Genomic DNA, 20,835 nt, shown 5'->3' with positions numbered 1-20,835 from the left:
AGTTCAGTTAGTTGCTGAAGACACTTGCTCCAGAGAGGCCTCCTACAAGATTTTGATCCCATGGAAATTAGCATGTCAAAATACGTTGCAAGTCTGACATTTTTTCCTTGTCTATCCATGCAAGAATGTAATCGAAGAAAAAACTAAATTAAACATTTATGATAGAAGCTGTTTGAAAGCTGAGATAGTAGCTAGCACTAATGTGACAGCTTTCCAGTCTGGTACCTTGCAGACAAGCTTTGTTCCTTACCGTTCCGTCTATGTTCCTTGGTTATTTAAAAAATATTTTCATTGGGAAAACACCCCTTGTTACTTAGGCAGGAATTGATTCAATCTCTGCTGCTTCTAAAAATGATGTATTTTTTTTTTTAATGGCAAAATTTGCACCATCTAAATCCTGAAGCATCTACCCATGTGCTATGAAGCCAAGGGGTAAACTGGCCAATAACCTCAATGTTATGTACAGAAAAATTAGTTCCTCAAACTTGTCTTCAAAAATGAGAGTACCTGGCAGCTTCTGAAACCAACAGCCACCTTTCAGCTGCTTCTCTAGAGCAATATATGGTGTGTCAGTGGGAAATGTGGTTTCCAGCACAGTGCTTCCCAGAAGTAACTCTGTCCTGACTCCCATTTCAGCCTCAGTTTCATTAGTTCAAATGTCTGAAACAATCTGGAAAAGATGACGCACAGCATGACCCAACCAAAACATTGTCACCCTACACTGGTTCTTCAAATCCTGCTTTGACATCAGGCAGCTTGGTTTTGTCACAGGTCCCAAGAAGGAAGCAGAGGGGAAAGGATAATTGTGCCAGTGCTCCCATTTGAAAGGGAGCTTCTGGTTCTCTACAGCTTTGATAAGGATGTAAAACAGTCTTGGCTATTTGGTCTGACTGTTAGGAAGTACAGAATCTAGAAAGTCTTTCTGAGCAAGGACTTGACAGACAAACATTTAAGACTTCTTGTCCTTTTCCCCTTCTTTTAAAGAAGAAGGGGTATCTCTAAGAGGTATGACTTTAAATATAAAAAAAAAAAAAAAAAAAAAAAAAGATATAGTAGAAGATAAATGAACAAAAGCCCTGAACCCTGAATCATCAGGAAAGATAAACAAATATAATGGCTTTTACTGTGGGTGGTCACTGCTGAATATCTACAGCACAGTGTAGGAAATGGACCACCATCTAATACATCATGTCCTGTCCTGAGACATGGAATTCTTTGAATAATCCTGTTATTCTTTCTCACTCTGAGTTCTCTATGGTCTCTATTAAGGCAAACTCATGTTGTGGAGAATGAGATATTTTTCCATTAGCCACCTTTCTCCTCTAAAGGATCCTCTCAGGGCATCTGTAACTTGTCCTGCAAAGGCTGAATATATAGGCTCTGATGTCAGAGCATACCAACAACAGTGTTTAGCAACATCAAATCATCTGGTTTTGTTGGTGATATTTTCCAAATAAACCCATTCAGAATAAAAATAACTTGCTTCTTTTATTTTTTTTTTTTTATAATGTCAAATTAAAGGACGAGCATTGCATCAGCAGACTTTCACAACACATTAAAAATCCCAGAGAAACAATATATCATACATGAAGAGCTTCCTACCAGATTCATGCAGCTAATGAAATTCTACGCAACTTCTTCCAGGAAAATAGCTTGCGTACTCTGAAGCTATATCCAGGATTTTTACAAACTGTTCTGCATGATTCATTCAGTGCTCGGTAGATTAGATGTTATTGAATTCACATGAGTTCACGTTAAATAAATAAAGTGAAACACAACAGCTGGGGCTACTCATCACTCAAGCATATGACATCCATTGCCAAACCCAAGAGAGACTCCGCAGTGTTGTAATTACCAAACTGGGTCAGTGGTGAAATAGAAAGTGGGGATTGTTAGAGCAGCAACTCCTTGGATTATCTGTGCTCAGAATGAACTATCAGAGTCTGTAGTGACTGGTAAGCACCAATGGTCCAGGCCTCTGCATAAGGAATCACTATATGCATCATTATATTTCATCCTGTAAAATTTAATTACACAGAAAAGGGTATGATCGAGCAGCCTTATCCTACCCATTACAGTGAATTGAATGGCCTATGTTGCAAGCACTGCACATACAGAAATCCAGCAGAGATTAGGGAGAAAAAAAGGGGGGCAAGCTGTGAGCACTGTATCTGTTTCTTATTCCTGATGTTGCTTTAAACTTCCAGGGATTTCTTCCTTAATGGCTGCTCAGAGCACTGTGCCTGACCTATGCTTTGCCAGGACCAGGACAGGAGCAGAAGCAGAGGAAATGAACTAAAATATTGTAGATATGTGACTATAGAGCAATTCTGTGTCAAGTAAGAGACGGGTCTTGAGATCAATGTGTGCTAAATGCAAGTAGAACAGACTTTACTGTATGGAAAGGAGGGAGGCAACTCAAAGACTTTTTATTCATGTTATCATAGCCTCCATAACAAAGGTTCATCCCAAGCCTATGCACCATGCAAGCTAGAAATATTAACGTGCATCAAGAGGAGTCAGGGGATCTATGTGACTAACAAGGAGCTTGGCTTGTTTGAACTTTCCAAGCCTGCAGGACCAGAAACAGCTGGAAAGAAGAAGATAGTGGCCTTTGGCATGAGTCTGCTGCAAGACTCAAACACGGAGTTTCCACTCCATAGCAAGACACCTTCACCATTCGGCACCCCACCCCTGACGTGTGCATACTCATTCTTTGTTTTGATAAGCAAATCAGTACTCACTTTAATGTATTATACCTGGGGGAATTTCACTCAGTATGCTGTGCTGAAGTTCCAAGAGGATGTAGTTATTTTTGACACCAGTAATTTCTGTTTTGTTTCTTTTCCAAATAGGACAAAACAAAACAAAAAAAAAGTTAGAGGCTAGATTTTTGCCTGGTTTCCCTTCAAATCAACATTTATCCCCTGCTCAGATGACATCAGTGGAAATGTCAAAAATCTTCCTTTTGTATGATAGCAGAAATTATACGGATATATAAAAAATAAAAATAACTAAAGAAGACACAAGAGTCACTGCTTTTCTCTTGCTCTCATCCTTGTTTCTGCCCTCATGAATAGCAGGTAGCTCTGCTTCACAGCCATCAAAGGATGGACATGCCTGGATCCTACCTAAGGATCTAACTCACATACTGCAATTCACAGCTTTGGCTCAGCTCTTTTTTATCTGGAAGCCTCTAAAACTTCATGCATGCCTCAATTTTGACCTAGGAAGTCACCTAAAATCTGCCTTTGTACATATGGAAGTGAATCTGTCTTTCTAAAAATAAGCAGTGAAAGGTCATAATCAAAATTTAAATGCTTCAGAAGATATTTGTTTCTCACTTACGTGTTTCTTGCTCTGAAATATGAACCCCAAACAGACAGAAGTAACAGCAACTACACTCTTGTAAGACTTGGGTTTGTGGGATGCTGAGCTTTGCAGGTGGTATGACAGAGGGATGGGAGAAGTTGGGTGACAATGTTGATATAACCAGTCTTTGATGTTTGAGTTGAAGCAGTACAACATTAGATCATTATGGTTCAAATCAGTAGTTGATAGTTGTCATTAACAGCCATAAACAGAGACACCCAGGACATTTTTTCTCCCTCCCAGACTCTTTCTTCTAATTTTCATTAACTTACCTGCTGCTACAGTAAAGACTTGCTGCAACTTTCAGCTCTGATTTCCAGTTACTCAGCCCCTAAGAACACAGAACCAAGGATAGGAGCCCTTAGCAGGCTCTTCAGTCAAAATTTTAGAAATTTTAATAGGTAGAGAGTTTGGGGGTTCAGGTGTCAAACGTTATCTGTTACATCTTTCTTGGAGAGCTATTTATAATGCAGCCAGCCAACCCAGCAGGCGCAGTGGGGCAGGGCCACAGGATAGAAACAGTCCCCTTTGTGCTGAGGCTGGCACTTTATAAGGCTATGACAGGTCAAGAAATAGGGAGAGGGAGCCTCCATAAATAGCAAATGTCTCACAGCTTAAAAATCGTGACAAGTCTTTCATTTGAAACAACTGCAAGGAGGGTGCTTAGAAGACCGAAACTCTGAATATCCCTTGTTCAGCAAGCTGCCTGGCTGGGCTGGGAGCGTGTTGGAGCTTGCAGTCCTGGAGTCTAACATGCTCCCTCTGTTCCTCTGTTCACTCGTCCATGATTTTATAGCTGCTTTTTATAACAAGCACACAGGCACCTTACACTGCCGGGTGTGTGCAGTAATCAGATTTTAGCTGCTGTTCCAAACTGCAGCTGGTAGTTTTAAAAAAGCTGCAACATTTTCCTTTCAGTTTTCACTATCCCTTGAGGCTACTCCTGGCATTTTGGGACAAAAAGAAAAACAGAGCACCCAGATAAAGCATTTCTCTGTGTGTTTGCATTTTTATGGGAGAAGAGCATTTGAGCCACACCCCGGAAGATTTTCACTAGAGCCAACAACTGTCCTCAGATATGGATACATACAGGCAGCATCCAGCTCTCCTACAAGACCTGCCAGGACTCATGTACTGAGCACGAGATCCACACAGCCAAATCTTCCTCCAACAGCTACCGCTACCTCCTGGCATCTCTGTCTACCTCTTCTGCATTTACAGCACAGCCTCTCTTGTCCACGGCCTCTCTCCTTCTTCTGGACCTGGTTAGCCCAGTATGTGGGCTATCTGGGCTTCTCCATCTCAGTGATGGGGTCAGCTGTCCTGACTGTGGACCTGTTCAGTAACCCCTAGACTCCTCCAGTGCATATGTGGTGGTGATTTACTCCACCACCCCCCAACCCTGGGTGGCAATCAGCCTTCAGCAAGCCTTTCCCTGTGATCTGCCTACAGATAGCATTACCCTGTGTGTCAAAAACATGCTCTGTATTTGGTTGCTGGAGGTGACAGCTAACACTCGGCTATTTCCGTATGTGCTGCTACGTATCCCACTTCATTTACACCAAAGTTGTGCCAGTTTTGTCAGCTCCATCTCTGCCTGCATGAGACACAAGCATTACAGGTGAAGCTAAGTGTGAGAAGCCCTCCAAACACACTTGGCTGAGAATCACATCCCAAACACTGTGCAGATCTAGGGCCAGATTAATGGCTCCAGCCATCTGATCTGACCTCCCAAGTGATGCAGAACATAGACATTCATGTGGGCATTCAGTCTGTGCAGCAAGCAAAAAGGCAACCATGTAGATCAGATGATTTGACCACAGGGAAGTATCAATACTGCAGCAAACAGGGGGATTCACTGCTCCTGTCCCACCTGGTTCTGTCCTCTGAGACTGCAGTTAATTAAGTTTAATGACCTTGGATCCAAGCAGCTGCCATAGGACACAGCCCCCAAGGCCTCAGAGTTCAAGGGGGAATTCAGGATGGCTCCTGTGTGACCCTGCTTTTGGCAGCCACTTCTGGGGGACTGAAAGGTGGCAGCAGATGAGGAAGCAAGGGGCAGTCTGGACGACTGCCCGGGGCAAAGAAGTGCATTCCCTCATGTTGTTACAAACATAAATGGTAATTGCAGGATAATTTGGGTTGGATTTCAAACTGCACTAAAGCCCCTTTCTACCACTTTGGCAACATAAGGTGACCTAGCTAAGGGGACAGAAACAGAAGATGGCCACAGCAAGGGCACAAGCAAGGAAGAGTATGTGACCCTCTCGGTGCCTGCCTAAAGGGTAGGGTCAGGATAAATATATCCAAGCCCTGCTGGCTGCTGCAATCAGCCTGCAGCAAGGCAGGTTTGCTGTGTGGTCTGGGAGGACAGGTTGAGCTGCGGTCACTGGTGATCAAGAGGTGACAGTGGCAGCAAGGAGAAGGGGCTGGGGGCCCCGCCTAGCACAGGGCAGGATGCAGTGACCCCAGATGGAGCTGATGTTGGGCCGTTTTGCTCCTAGCCCCTGTTCATCTGGGAAAGCCTGGAAGCAGGCTGGGGGTGGAGGAAGCTGCAGCTGCAGCCTGGAGTGCTCTGGCTAATCTCTTCTCAAAGCTGCTGTGGTCTGGACAGCCCCAGGCTGCCCAAGAATAAGGGAAAGAGGAAAGGTTAGAGAAAGGCCTGTGTGTCCTCTTCCTTCTTTCTTACCCCAAGGATGGAAAGCAGACTTGGGTCTGCTGGATTTCTACAACCAGGATGCATTTCCCTAGTAGAAACCGCGGCTCTCAGCTCCATAGCATAATTTGGGAGAAAAACCATCCTTTCTCACCCCTTCATGCCATAGCAGAGGGGGCAGAGTGTCAGCACACCCCCACACCCAACACATGGCTGGGGGCTGAGGGTGAGAGGAGACCCAAGCCAGTGCTTTGGGGATACCCTGCCTAAAAAATCCTGCTACATGTGTTTGCTCTTTTGTTTTACGACATTTAACACCGAGCATTTGAAATCTAGAACAATTATCTTTTCCTCCTGTTTTTAAGGAGGACTTTGGCAAAGGAAAACATTAACTTTTGTCTCTTTTATTTATCCCCCTTTCCTCTCCCTCCTCCTTCCTGGCTGTGGTAGGAAGGAGCAGGGCGGGTAGCCCGGCGGTCCCTCGGCGGGGACATGCTGCCATCCAGCGGCTGCCGGACACCAGCCCCGAGGATGGCGAGGTCCTGGCATCCCGTTCTGCCCTTCCCTCCCCTCGGGGGATGAAGGAGGCTTCTGGGGGGGCAGAGGAGCAGAAATGGTTCCCCACCCACCTCCTAGACAGTTGTGCTGGGGTCCGGTGCCCCCCGGGTTTTCTGTCCCCCTGTTCTTGCAGCCCCTGTTGCTCACGGTACCCCACGACCCCCACCTCAGCCCCCCAGCAAAAGTGTTCACAGGAAAGGAGGGCATGCCCTTCCTGCTTTTTAGCCTTTTCTTTTTTGTTTGTTTGTTTTTCTCTGCTTCACCTCATAGACAAAAACTGGATCTTAAAACTTCATAGACAAAAACTGGATTTTAAAAGATTGTTAAGAGTTTTTAAAGATTTATAAGTGATGCCATTTGTGGTACCCAGCTTCAGCTCTCCTTTTCTGCTAATTCCTCCCAAATCACCAAGGAGGTCACATCCAAGACAAGATGGTGCATTTAAGTAAATGGAAAATCACAGCCTGGCACAGGTTGCCTAGAGAGTGGAATCTCCCTCCTTTGGAGATCTTCAAAAGCTTCCTGGACGTGGTGCTCTGGCTGTCCCTGCTTAAGCTGGGGTGGGACCAGGTGACCTCCAGAGGGCCCTGACAGCCTCAGACATTCTGGGATTCTGCAAATGTTCATCTACAACCGCTCTTTCCTCTATGCATCTCCTAAAGAATGGAGGTCACTACATGGGACAAAATTGCCAGTACTTGACACCATGCTGTCACATACACCCCAGTATTTGGGATGATGCTTCTAGCTCAGGTATCATGCTCTCTACCACTCAGTCCAGCACTTTGTCCTTCCCCTTCTTCACTTTGCCCCTTAAGCATGCCTATCTCTTTTATTTTCATAGAGGTTTCTTCCTGAATCCAGGTCACCAGGTAATTGTACTACATACAGTGCCAGCATGAAGAGACAAGAGGATGTGTCAAGGCAGGAAACAAACCCTATCCCAAGACACACAGTGTCAGGTCACCTACAGGATGTGTGCACTACATTGGCTTACACAGCAGCTCAGTGCAGTACAGAATAGTGTCTTGAAACAGGGCTCTTAAGTACAGGAACTTTCAAAATAGCAGACATCTAGCAAAACAGCTCAGCACCTACAGCTATATCCAAATTCATGATCCAACTTGCCGTCCAACTGAGTGTGACATAGGAGGAAATGTCATATTGCCCCTCTGGGAATATATGAGGTGTTGCCTTATCTGTGAGGAAGTATGAGGCAAGAGTCAAACAGATCAGGTGTCGCATCCAGCACAAGAGGCCTGACAGTCCTGCATGACACAAAGGCTGTTGACTTTACCTGTAATTGTATATACACATGAAAACACTCACTCCTGATGGCAAAGCCAAAAAACAAAAAACAAAAACAAAACACAACACCCACACAACATTGGTAACTGACGTCAGTGATTTTGTATGACTAATGGATATAACAAAAGTCTTAATTTCCCCATCTGTGAACTATGAATGTTTTGTGTACTAGCAAGATTGAACTCGGAGAAAGTGACAAGCCATAACTGCAAACTCCAGCTGATACACCAGAGATGCTGTTTGCTCTCATCCTGCACAGCTGGGCACGTGTGTGTAGACCAGGGGTGAAAACAGGCCATTCCTCACCTAGCCAGAGTGAAAAACCCAAAACCAGGCCCAGACCAACTAACCTACTGAGTAATAAACCCAGTACAACACAAAGGAAAGGAAGAGGATTGAGGGGGAAAAGGGGAGGATGGGACAAGGGCATTTGGGGCCATCAGTTGCTCTGTGGGCCTGCTGGTATTTCATGGAGTGGAATTTGCCGGAGGCGAGCTGCACTCATTCCAAATTCCAGATGGGTATCGTATAGCTGTATGCAGAAGGAATGCTCTGCAGTGCAGGAAATTGTACCTTATTTTTCAAACCCTTCAGCAGGAAGGAACCTCGACTGCCTCCTTGGAAGGACTCAGTTGTCCAAACACTGGGTTTCCCTGCGTTAAAGGTCTCATTGAGCTTTAGTCTGCGACTGTCTTTTTGGTTCGTGTTTTCCTTTGCTTTTCACTGCCTGGTGATGAGAGGTTTTGAGGTCTAGGACTAAGGACTCACAGGCATTTCAAAATGTGATGCAGCTTCATATAGAGAATTTTCAGCTAAGTGGAATTATGGTTTACCCTTTTTTTGATGAGAGCCCTGCTAGTCTCCTGACCATACTGTCCTGCTCCACGAGGATTCTAGAGCTTTCCATACAACACAACCCATTGACCCTTAGGGCTCCCAAATGAAAGAGGAAGATTGAGGCCACAGGAAGAGTATGTTCACGGTGGCTAAATTACACTCGTCATCCCTCAGCAGTTGTCATATCTGTCCTGGCCTCCACACTCTGAGCAGAGCAGGGCCTTAAGAAAGAAAGTGAATAATGCCTTGAAACAAGCAGAGATCTGGGGGGATCATTTTTCTTCACCATCAATGTTGATGCGAATGAAAAAACAACAGCTTAAGTGTCTCCTCACCATCTGATCCTTGAGCACGTTCACAGTAATAAATGGAGACCTCTAACCCTACTGAATTCAAAAGGAAGAGTGCAGGCTGTGGGATTTCAGCAGCTTACAGATGGGTGATGATTCTCCTATAATTTCAGCTCATTCTCAAACGTATTTATCTAAAAATTTGCTAGGGCCAGTTCAATCAGTTTTTTTCTCTTTGTGAAAAGGCATTGTCACACTGAAAAACAAGAGAACAGGACACCCTGCACCACCTCAAAAGAGCAAAGGGAGGGGGCTGCTTCAACATTATGTTTTTCTCCTCTAACCAGTTTAACTGGGCTACTGAAGGGCCTGGTGATCAAAAGAGAAGTTAATTCTCTGGGTTTATGTGAAAAATCACCTCCCTCTGCTACATCCCTCCTTCTGCCTCTCCACTCCTCTTCTGTACATCTGAAGCCATTTGCAAGTCCTTTCCACCCCACTTAATCCCCCCTCCTCTTCTCGTGGAAAAATCAACCCTCCACACTAGACTTCAGCTGTTTTTTGGAGCTTGTCTGTTCACATCACTGAGCAAGGGATGAAGTAATGAAAATTACAAGCTGTGGAAATTTGATCTCTCTATTCTGTAATTACTGTTCTCTGAAATCTGAGAATATATATTTACTTTAATATTCTTGCAGAGGAGGGGAAGTTTCCCCAAGGCATAAAGCAAAGAGAGAGCTAGGCAGAAGGAATAGCATGAACCCATTTGTACTTGATTAAATGCTATATACAGTAGTGAGTGGATCTTGCCTTTAAGGCTGACACAAAATCAAAGCATTCAATGCATGTTGGTATTTAGAAGCAGTCAACATTTCCTCTTTGCAACATACATTTGTATACAGTAATTGGAAGGTGAGGAGTCATAATCTTCTCCAGCTACTCCAACACATAATTGCCAGTATCATGAAACTACTATTTCACGATAAGATACAGGCATTTTGCTTAAAAGCATAGAACCTGGCATCTTGTGAACACAGTAAGAATCATAAATGTCATTAAAAATATATAAATAATAAAGTGAAATAAATTCACTTTGTTGGTCTTGAAGTTATCACAAAAGCTGGAGAATATGAGAAAAATAAGACTTCACAGTTCTAAATCTGAAATATCTAAATGATCTACTAGAATTTGTTTTAAATGTGTCTAGAACCTTTGAGAATGCCACAGCATTGGGAAAGCAATTTGGCATTGGCTATGTCAATATTATTGTTGTTACAGTGTTTCCTAAAAAGCTCCAAACACAACTCATGTGGTAGGTCCTTTCAAAAAGTAGTCAGCTTCTGCCCTGAAGTACAGTATCATCTATGGGTTAGCTTTACTTTTCAGATAAAACCATGGAATAAAGCTAACTCATAAGACTTAAGGACTAAACAATCTCTGGCCTTCATCAGTTTATACCTTTAATGTTTTTCTTTGCTGTGCCTCCAAAATCTGTAATGAAAAAGGCCCAGCAGTTGCCTTTCCAAAATTTTTGTTTTTCCTTAATCATAACATTCTTCCACATGTCTGCATAGTCTCTGTTGTCTTCCCGGCTCTATTGCCTCTTGGATTCCTTCACTGGAGGAAAAAAAAAATAAAAAAAATAAAAAAAAAAGCTTATAAAATTGCATAAACAATCAAAAAAGCTAAAAACTGCCTTGTGTGAACTATTTCAGAGCCATCTGAATGCCACGGCCTATTTTTAAATCCTGATCTGATCTAGTCCAAGAGTCAATGCCTTCATCCACTATACATATTATAATAAATATAATTATTGCTGAAATATCAGTTGAGTAACAACAAAAGTCTGGCAACTGAGTAGGCTTCAGAAAGTCAGCCAAATCAACCTCCCAAGGTTTTCTCCTTTTTTTTTTTTTTTTCTTTTTTTTCCTACAGAAAAGTATGTCATAGAGTCATATCTCTCAGAATTTCAGAATTAGGCTTTTAAAGCCCTATTCTTCCTGGTAATCTGGTATCATAGAAGCATGAGAATCAAAGCAGGGAGCACTTTAGAGCACAAAATTTCTGTTGAGTACAAGTTTCTGATCATCAACTAAGAGTGGCTAACGTATTTCAGGAATAAGATCATTGTTCAAGCTGTTCTATACTCCTGTTAACTTTCTTCTTGGGTTACTAGAAGGAGCAGGGGCCTGAACAGGTTCTGTCTATCCTGTGTAACTCATTATCCTCATAAGTGTTGGGAAGATGAGACTAATGTTATATGGAGAAAATCTTATTTTCCCCACAGATTATTAATTATACAAAGAACGTGCTTTTCCACCGTGTTTTCTTTCACTGTTATCATGAACATAGATGGACCTAGCCAAGTAATAAATACAGGCATTTGACTTGATTTCATATTTTGTTTGCTACGTAAAAAACATGTACCTGTCAGCAGTGGGCTGTTCCTAGAAGATACAGATTTTTCTAGAGCTTTTGCTTTTATAAGCTTCTGCTGATATTGAGAAGAAAGCATTTCTAAGTTTTATTAATAAAAGACCAAAGGTGATGCCTAAACAACATTGGAAGCACTCTGCTTAGCATAAATTTTACCCCTCAAATTGCTGCTGGAAATGTGGCCAATCTAACTACTAAATTCAAAATCTAGAAATCTATATAGTAACCTTTTAAAGATTTTAATTTTCTGGACAACAAAGCTGTAAAAAATAATAATAATAATAAAAAAAAATAAAATAAAACAAATCTTCTTCCAATATTCTGGCTTGCCTATATTTGGAAGATTTTTTATACATTGTGCTTAAACACAATTATTGTGCCTCATCTTATCCTCTTCCACCCCAGAACAGGAAAAAAACTCTCTTAAATTTAGTATGCTTCTATCAGTCTGTGGGAACATCTCTCTAGTTTGAGTTACTAAAATCTATCATTTGCTTTTTAAAAGCTGGATATGTAAGCTCTTTGTCTTCCATATAGACAAAACAAACACATCTAGAGAGAGGTTCTTGTCACCAGCTTAGCTCAGAAAATCTGTAGAGAGTCTAGATGACTAACAAACTAGATGTCTAACTTGCAGATGACTTAAATAAGGTAAGATAAGTCACATCATAAGAGTTTCCTAGATGTCTCTATGTCTCATAACTAAAACCAAGCTAGGTTATAACCACCTCTAAACATACAACTTTTTAACAGTTCAAATAATTCCTTCTGTTAAGAGTAATACAAGACACTGTCTACATGTATCTAGTAATTTTTTTCTTTTTATCTTTTTGATTTTTACAGCCGTGGAACCATTTTTCCTAGAGTTTTCATCTGTTTCTGAAGTTCTGCAGGTATACACAATAACAGTAAGTCAATTAAATTCAGAGCATCCAAAAGCCTCCAAGGATTTTGCTTTCGCTGACTAATCCACAGTTAGAATATCTGAAACAATATAGTGAAGAAGTTGGTAATAAACATCTCACTACATCTTCCTGCCACTCCAGCTACATCCAATATAAACTCAGAAGATACATGGGTAAAAGCTTTAGGCCTTTTCCAACAGTCTTTTTTCTGACAGAAGCTAGATGACAATACAAGTTAAAGCCAATGCCACTGCAAGTTCTTCCTTGCTTTAGAGAAGCTCTTTCCAGATTAACTAGAATTGCTCTTTACTGAATATTACAGTATTTAGGCAGATACCCTCTCCTCCACAAAGATCTAGGGTACATTAAAAACACAAGTCATTCCAATCAATTGAATCAATGACACAGCAACTAAAACTACATTAAGTAGGGCCTTGATACAATAAACTATGACAACTCAAAAAGGAGTTGTTTGATTTTATTGGGACATTGATCTGTGAAATAAAGTTTCCCTAAGTTATCTATTGTAATACTTTCTAACAGCTACTTTAGAGACATTGCAATGATTTTGGGGTCAGTGATCTAAAAATAAAAATATATATATATATATATATAAAAATCACTACATTTTAACCTTGGAAGAATATCCTTTACTCATAGAGCCGTAGCAGAAAGGTATATTTAGTGGACTACCTTTAGTTGTACTTGTTACTTTCCTTGAACTTACCTGTGTTTTGGTCAAATAGTTCTCTGCCCTTTTTTAACAGAGAATATGCTTCAAATACCAGTCAATAGTTTTGGTCATCCTTCTTCATGAGGTCTAATATCTTAAACTTAGCTGTATAATCAGAGCTAATTGTCAAGACTCCTATTATTTTAAAGAAAATATTAGGAACATCTACAGGATGATTCATCCCACCTGCTTTATCCATGATGGGCTGAATTGCTTTCTGGAAGTGCATTTCTAAAAAAAAAAAAAAAAAAAAAAACCAAAAAAAAACAGCAGGGGGGGGAGAGGTAAGGGATGATGAGTACTATCTTAGGCTGAATGCCTGTCTTTATATCTTCACTTGCTTTTATCTCTTTATAGTCCTTCAATTAACTCATAGCCTCATCTGTAACTTTGGGCTGAGAGTCATTGCCCTACTGTCCTCAACTGCATATTAAGGTGCTTACCTAAACCATCAAGTTGCCTTGTAGCTTAGTACACTCTTTCTCAGCCTACTGTGCAATCAATGCAGTCAACACAATACTTACAACATATTTCAGAAAGCCAGATTCCATGTCTTTTGCTGAGTCACATAGTATATTAATTGTATTATTGTAGATTCACTTTCTTGTCTAACAACTGTGGATTTATAACAACGGAGCTGGTCTGCATCATTAGAATGGATTTTGCAAGTCAGCTTACACACCATAGTGACCAGGATGTTGGTACAGACTGAATTGCAATGACTTGGATGATAACTCATAGCTGCTTGAAATGCAGACAACTCTGTTTAGGTGATAAAATCAAAAGAATAAAAGCAGAGGTCCCATATTTTGTGACAGTTTCACATGTGAATAAGGAAAGGCTGCACAGAGGCATTTGTCTTTTCTACCTTCTCCCTTTCTCCAATAAACACCAGGTGTATCTCATGCTTGTAGCTGGTGACATATTTCCATAGATGCAGGCACATTCCTGGGGGCTTGTTGAAGCAATAACATGGTGTGCATTCAGGAATGTACCTGCATTTATTGATCAGTGGGGCACCAAAGCAACGAGGAAGAGCCGAGACAGTTAAAGACAAAAACTCAGTTAAATGCAAGATGAAAACCTGCCCATTGGTTGTGCTGACATGACACAAGCAATGAGTAATAATACCTTGCTCATAGCAAGAGGTGAACTTTAAAAAAATAAATAAACTTTGCTCCATATGTTACACCATAATCATTACCACAGCAGTTATTTTTCATTCTGAGTTGTGTAGGGCATTCAGAAAGAAGGTATAAAAGTCTGACTGGAAAGGAAACTTGTATGATAAATAGCACAAGTGTTTCCTACAGACCGGCTAGTTCATGCCTGTGTGACTATGATGATAAATCGTCACTTGTTGACATACTACAGGGAGGATGATAATATCCTCAGATGAATATCATTATTTCATTGGCTTTGTCAAAAAGGGATTAAACTTTTCCAACCATTTAGTTGTTCTACCACCTCCCTGAGAAAAAGCAAATGCTTTCCAATGAAAGATCCTACAACACAACTTGGATCCAAACATCCAGTATCCGATATCATCCTACTATATCCTAAGTAGTGTGTCCTGTTTCTGCACAAAATGCTATATAAGCTTCTGAGAAAGAGAGTTTAGCAAAGCAGTTATGTGAAGCAGAACAGGTGGATCTCTAGACATAAAGCTGATGACATAGGATTCATGACTGAACTCTTCTATCTCTGTGATAACAAAAATAAATCTAGAGGGAATTCCAGTCAATCACTACAAACTATAATAGAGTCACTTCACTGAACTGAATTATCTTAGAGTTACTTTCATACATACAAGACCACAAAACTAAGATCTTTGCGTAAGCCTTATCCTCATGCCTTCTCCACTGTTTACTTGTTGGAGGACAATATTACAAATGCAAGAGTATACACTGCAAATATTTCAAAAGAAATATTGAAGCAGAAAGGGTGATAATCTGGTGAGAGTGGGGCATTTAATCATGGTGAATCAAAAAGAGTTGTGCAAGCAGTCTTTTAGAGTGCCTCAGATTCAGGCTAGAAATAGAAATGCAGCAACCAGCAACATCCACAGAAATAGAGCAGCTGGACAACCTGTACCCATATAGCTATACATATATTTAATTCAGAGAGGTTATTATTCTTGCTTTATTGTTGCTATTGTATTACAAGAGTGCCTACATATTTCCTCTGAGATCTGTGCACAACTGTGTTAGATGCTGCATAAATAGGATAAAGTAGTCCCTGCTGAAGTCAACAGAAAGATGCTTTGAGAGAGTGTAGATCAGGATACAGATGTCCTAAAATTTGCCAGGCTGTAGCTATTAATAAGCTATTCCTTTCCATCTCTCAATTCAAAATCACATGGGGGGAATTAACAAACAAAAATACCAGTACAAGGCTTAACATGATGCAAAAGATCTCCTGCTAGAAAAGATGGTGCAAAAAGGAGGACAAAGGCAGGTGTATCCTACAATGAGTGGTGTTAGGACAGATGCTGCTCTTTAGTTTAATGTATTAAACAGGCTGTGGAGCATCCATTTAGCCAGCAAGGTCACTCCATCTTTGAATGCATGTCAGCTCAGACTTGGGAGAATTGGTTGGTTAAATCTCCGTGTACTCTTGTACTAATAATGTAAACATTCTCCACCCTCAAAACAGCCCCCAATGTTTGTCTTTATCATCTTCATATAAATGTCAAACACTATTTGCTTACATTTGCATAGAGCCTCTGTGCTTGTCACTATGATTAAAGATCTGGTATCACAGCTGCGCAGCACAACCTGAGGGGGAAGAAAGAAGAGTCAGTCTTTTCCTCTCAAGAAGAAAATGTTGTGGAATTGCTAGCATGTTGGGTAGGTGCACTCATTCTGGGGAAAGAAGAGAAGCTGCATTCATCAGAATGAATAGCAGTAACAAAACATGTTAAATGATAAATTATATTTGATACCCAAGGCTAGGAATCTGCATGTCCTTTTCTTTTCTCTGCCACTGACTGATTTTGTGTTTAGGCAAGTCACTTCACCCTCCTGCCCAGTGTTTCTCCTTCCACAATTTATTTTAATCTGTAAAGATCTCGATGTTTTCCAAGAAAGGTTTGCCTCCTATTCTATTTTTGTACTGCACCTAGCACAAAGTGACAGCAGTCATTGTTTAAGCTTCTATTTACTGCAATAATAAATGATCTAGATGGTTATTTAGAAAAGGAAGTTAAGATACTTGTGGGAATAGATCGGTAATTAGGAAGGATATGAATACCTTTTGTAAAGAATAGGATAGAAGCTTCAGGATACCTTTGAATTTCTCTATAAGGTCACTGAGTAGCAAAGGGAAGCTTATCCTCAAGCTTCAGTTTCCCTTGCTTCTGGAAACACTCAGAAAGACAGTACCAGACAGCCTCAAAACAGCTGATCTAGGCCTTACATCAGTCAGTGTTTTGACAATCTCCATGTTATTGCTAACAACTTGCATTTATGTAGAATTTCTTATCAGTAAACTTCAAGTGCTTCTCATTCTTCACTTAATAATTGAATACCCTGAAGCTCAGACAGCTCATGTGGGGGACTCTGGCTGTGTCCCATTCCCACCCAGTTAGTAAAGCAGAAAGGCCATGTTGGAAATGGAGCACTGACTAAGAGGTAACAAGCTCATAGTGAGCTAGGAACAGAGCACAGTGATGACAAGCTGTGCTATAACCATTAGGGAACATGGCCACACATGTCGCCAATTCTGTACCTAAAGAAATTCCTTCATAATCCAGAAAATGAAGGGTCAAAATCTTAATAACCACTCTTCTCTTCATAAGCAGAATTGCCAGTCAACTCCTATCAAATTATTTTTAGGACAGAGTCTTCAAACTTGGTTGTTAAAAACTCTAGGTAATGCAAATGCCTAAGCATGAATTCAGGCACATAATTTCAAGCATACAGGACTTAATAAAAACAAAACAAAATGAAAAAGCAGTCTGTTTCATTGGGTTTACTAGGGCCAGTGGTGTCACTGATGTGGACACTCTCCCTGTAGCATTCCATATGTCTTAGGAAAATGTTCTTTTAGAATTTCCATGCCACCAGAAGTCTGTATACAGTCAATTAATAGTAACGGCAAGAAGAAGCACCCATTTTCATTTTATTCTATATACATTTTGCATACATGTTATCCTGACATCACCCTTTCTCCAATGACCCTTCAAAGTATATAGAAAGATGATGGATAACATAATTCATAAACCTATCCCTCCATTCCCGTGTGTGGTTTATTTTCCATGCCTTTGATAATTTCTGACATCTACCTCTGCCTCTCCCTACTTTTGTCTTTTGTCATGTCTTGCTATTCCTGGATCTTAGACAGACTTTCAAGCTTTTTTTGTAATATTTTCTGCTCTCTCCCACACTGTTGCTTTCCTCTGTCTTAGTTTTCAGCTACAAACCCAGAGAGGGAAAGCAATATGACAGCAAGCCAAGGCTTCTTACTTTAAGTTATCTGTCTCTGGACACGTACTTGCAGCATCCTCAAAGTGGCTCAGTCTTCTGTTGTATCTGTGGGACTTTAAAGGAAAGGGATTCAGCCATTATGCTCTTGAAAGTCACTGAGCTACCAAACAAAGTGGTTTCTTTGCTTTTAACTTCCTTGGGAAACTCAAGTGACTTCAGGGAGGATAGCTGTGTGCAAATGTTCTGACCTTCACTGCTTTATGTTTGTGTTAGCATCATCTCTCTTTCCCCTTAAGTACCCTGATTTGCATAATGTTATTCAGGTTTCTCCATTAGCTCTTTATATCCTGCACATCCACCTCGTGGCTGCCCAGCTCCAAATGCCCTGTGGTCATTCCTCAAGATTTGTGCATTGGTAAAGGTTCATGAAGTTTGCTTGCACTCAAGTGGCCAAGCACTTCTGTTAGCAAATGTTGTACATGGGATGTGCCTCCGGGAACTCCTCTATAGAAAATAAAAGTGTTCCACATCAGGACGTCAGTTCTTGCCAGAGTTTTAATCTGTGATTGAGCACAAATCTGACAGCACTGTGGCTGCTGTGGGACAGTCATCCCACTATATTCAATCAACTTCCACAATAACTGATAAGATTTTTTCTCGTTTGACTGTATACACCTAAAACTTAGGTCTCTGGTGTCAGATGATCCATTAAGTTGCTTTGACAGCCTAGAAACAGACAGCATTTAGTGGGTTAATCATCCATCTGTCTTTGACACCAAAACTGGATGTATATGTAATTAAGTATTTCAGGATCTCTGTATTCTTGAAGACAAGCAGCACATAAGAGGCCATGTGCCATCTCTAACAAGCTCCATAACATCATAGCAGCATCTAAACCACATCTAGGATGGATGTGGAGAATCAGATCCCAGTGTCTGGGTGCGTACCTTGGCTTTCCTTCGGGGACTTGGGTTGATGTAGCCCTGGAATCCAGAAGGGCCTTGGCTGTGTTGGAGCTGTGCAGCCTGGCTTCTGCTTGAAGACCAAGCCCCACCAGGGAAGAAATGCTCCTCACCCTAGATTTCATGGCATAGTTATTCTCAGGACAAGAGATCCCTGTAGCCTCCAGGCTAGAGGTTATTTTGGAACTGATATATTTATTCATGCTTCCTGTTGAAGCTGGCTCACTGCATGGAAGAGAATTCAAGACTCTTGGGTGAGGTAAAGGAAGCAGAAATAAGCCTGGCTCTGCAGCCTGTGAGATCACTCACTTGGCAGAGGAGTCCTGTGTTCCAGTCTTTTCCTTTAGGGATTATTCATGCTTCTTCGTCAGTGAAGTATTCAGTGTAAAATGCATAGACAAACCCATGGAGCAAACTCTGTAGTCCAGAAGTCACCACCTAGGCATATGCACTAGTCACTGTGCCAAGCATTGCAATACCTAAGTCCCCTCTAGGGTCTAGTCTGCATTTTATATTACATAAGGAGCCCTTTCATTAATGGATAAGCAGAGCCAGCCAGTCACAAAAGAAGATGCTTCAACAGAAGGACCCACCCTATAGGCCCCATGATAGAAGAATGTTTGGTCCTAGGCGCATCTTCACATGCCCAGTGTCACAGCACCCAGCCCTTGTGTGCCTCTTGCTGCCATGAGTTAAGGCTCAGTCCCCCTCCTGTGATGGATTTGTCTCTGACAAGTCAAAAGGAGATGGCCTCAGCATAATCAGCCTGACCGCTGGAATTGTCAGTCCAGCAAAAGTCTTTCCCAATGAGGTTGTTGTACCATATTAGATGAGAATTTTTGGCTTCTTCTTGAGGTTCGTGAATACGAATTATTTGCTAATTGTCTGTCTCTCTGATGGAATGCCAGACTCTGCCAAGAGGCATTGCTCTAGACACTGCTTTCTACTTAATATGAAAACTCAAGGCCAAATCTGCTCCTGATAGATTCCCTATGGAAATATATTGGTTTCAATGAGATTGTGTTGCTTGTGAATCAGGAAAGACTTTGGCTTTGAAATCCTGATTCTATTGATTCATAATCTAATAGCTATAAAGGAGCATTATGCCATTCTAGGCAATAGCAATTGCTCAGCAAAGAAAATAAACTTTCTGGAAGTGCTGATGTTGATCTGGATACACTTTGGAAATAAATGCCAGTTAAGGAAAAATAGATTGGCAGAGAGTGCTCTTTGAATGGAACCTCTGGGCAAACAAACCAGTGCGGTTACCCAGAGCAACAGAATTGTGGCAAAGAGGGGCTTAGCATCTCAGGATCGAGGAGATCTTCCTTGTCCTAAGTTAGTAGTGGGGCTCACCCACTCAGATTACCTACACTGCAGTCACACAGTCTCTACCAATAGGCAGCATGCTGAATTACTCTTGCCTCACAATGCCTCAGCATCTCCACTCCCTGGTTACTTCAATTTGCCACGTGGTGTTCCTTCTTTAAAAAGCACTTCCTTCCCCAGCTTTTCCTTTGAAACCAGAGGCAGAAGTTGCAAGTGTCTGTACATATGGCTTCACTTTTCTCATCCCTTACTGAACAGCTGAAGGCTGATAACTTCCCTTCTCATATCTTAATTTAGGTGAGAAGCTTTTTGCTGGAGACAGTGACCTTTACTTCTCTGAAAATGCTATTCACAATTATGCTGCTGTCTAAATAATGTCTGTGGTTATATTGAGGTGAACTAGGCACCTCGTAAATAATTCCACTAAATTCCATTACTGCTGAACCAAAGAAGAGAGTGAAACTTATTTACAGGAGAGATTTTCAATTTGAGACACTGCCTCATTTATTCTCCTTCCTTCTCCTGCCCCACATATTAGAAGAGATATAGCTTTAAGAGGGAAATTTTAAAAAGAAAGAGAGGGAGGGAGTGAGGGGGGAGGAGAGAAGAGAGTGAGTGAGAGGAAGAAGAAAAGAAAAGAAAGAAAAGAAAAGAAAAAGAAAAGAAAAGAAAAGAAAAGAAAAGAAAAGAAAAGAAAAGAAAAGAAAAGAAAAGAAAAGAAAAAGAAAAAGAAAAGAAAAGAAAAGAAAAGAAAAGAAAAGAAAAGAAAAGAAAAGAAAAGAAAAGAAAAGAAAAGAAAAGAAAAGAAAAGGAAAGAAAAGGAAAGAAAAGGAAAGAAAAGGAAAGAAAAGGAAAGAAAAGGAAAGAAAAGGAAAGAAAAGGAAAGAAAAGGAAAGAAAAGGAAAGAAAAGGAAAGAAAAGGAAAGAAAAGGAAAGAAAAGGAAAGAAAAGGAAAGAAAAGGAAAGAAAAGGAAAGAAAAGGAAAGAAAAGGAAAGAAAAGGAAAGAAAAGGAAAGAAAAGG

The 20,835-nt window shown here is 41.0% G+C and overlaps 1 protein-coding gene across 2 annotated transcripts in view; it reads right to left on the bottom strand.

Annotated features, from left to right (window-relative positions):
* Positions 1–10,468: 10,468 nt before the first annotated feature.
* The window catches only part of LOC311432002 (uncharacterized protein), a 33,769-nt gene continuing 23,402 nt past the window's right edge, over positions 10,469–20,835 (bottom strand). For both annotated transcript variants that reach the window (XR_014689766.1, XR_014689767.1), the window contains exons 4-5: positions 15,806–15,872; positions 10,469–10,638 (exon numbers count right to left, since the gene is read on the bottom strand). The gene's annotated coding sequence lies outside the window, so the exon portion shown is untranslated. The remainder of the gene's footprint in view (positions 10,639–15,805; positions 15,873–20,835) is intronic.

The sequence above is a fragment of the Aythya ferina genome (genome assembly GCF_964211825.1).
Source record: "Aythya ferina genome assembly, chromosome: 2".
Taxonomy (NCBI): Eukaryota; Metazoa; Chordata; class Aves; order Anseriformes; family Anatidae; genus Aythya; species Aythya ferina.
The sequence above is the reverse complement of the archived record's forward strand: the minus strand, read 5'-3'. Positions and strand labels throughout refer to the sequence as shown.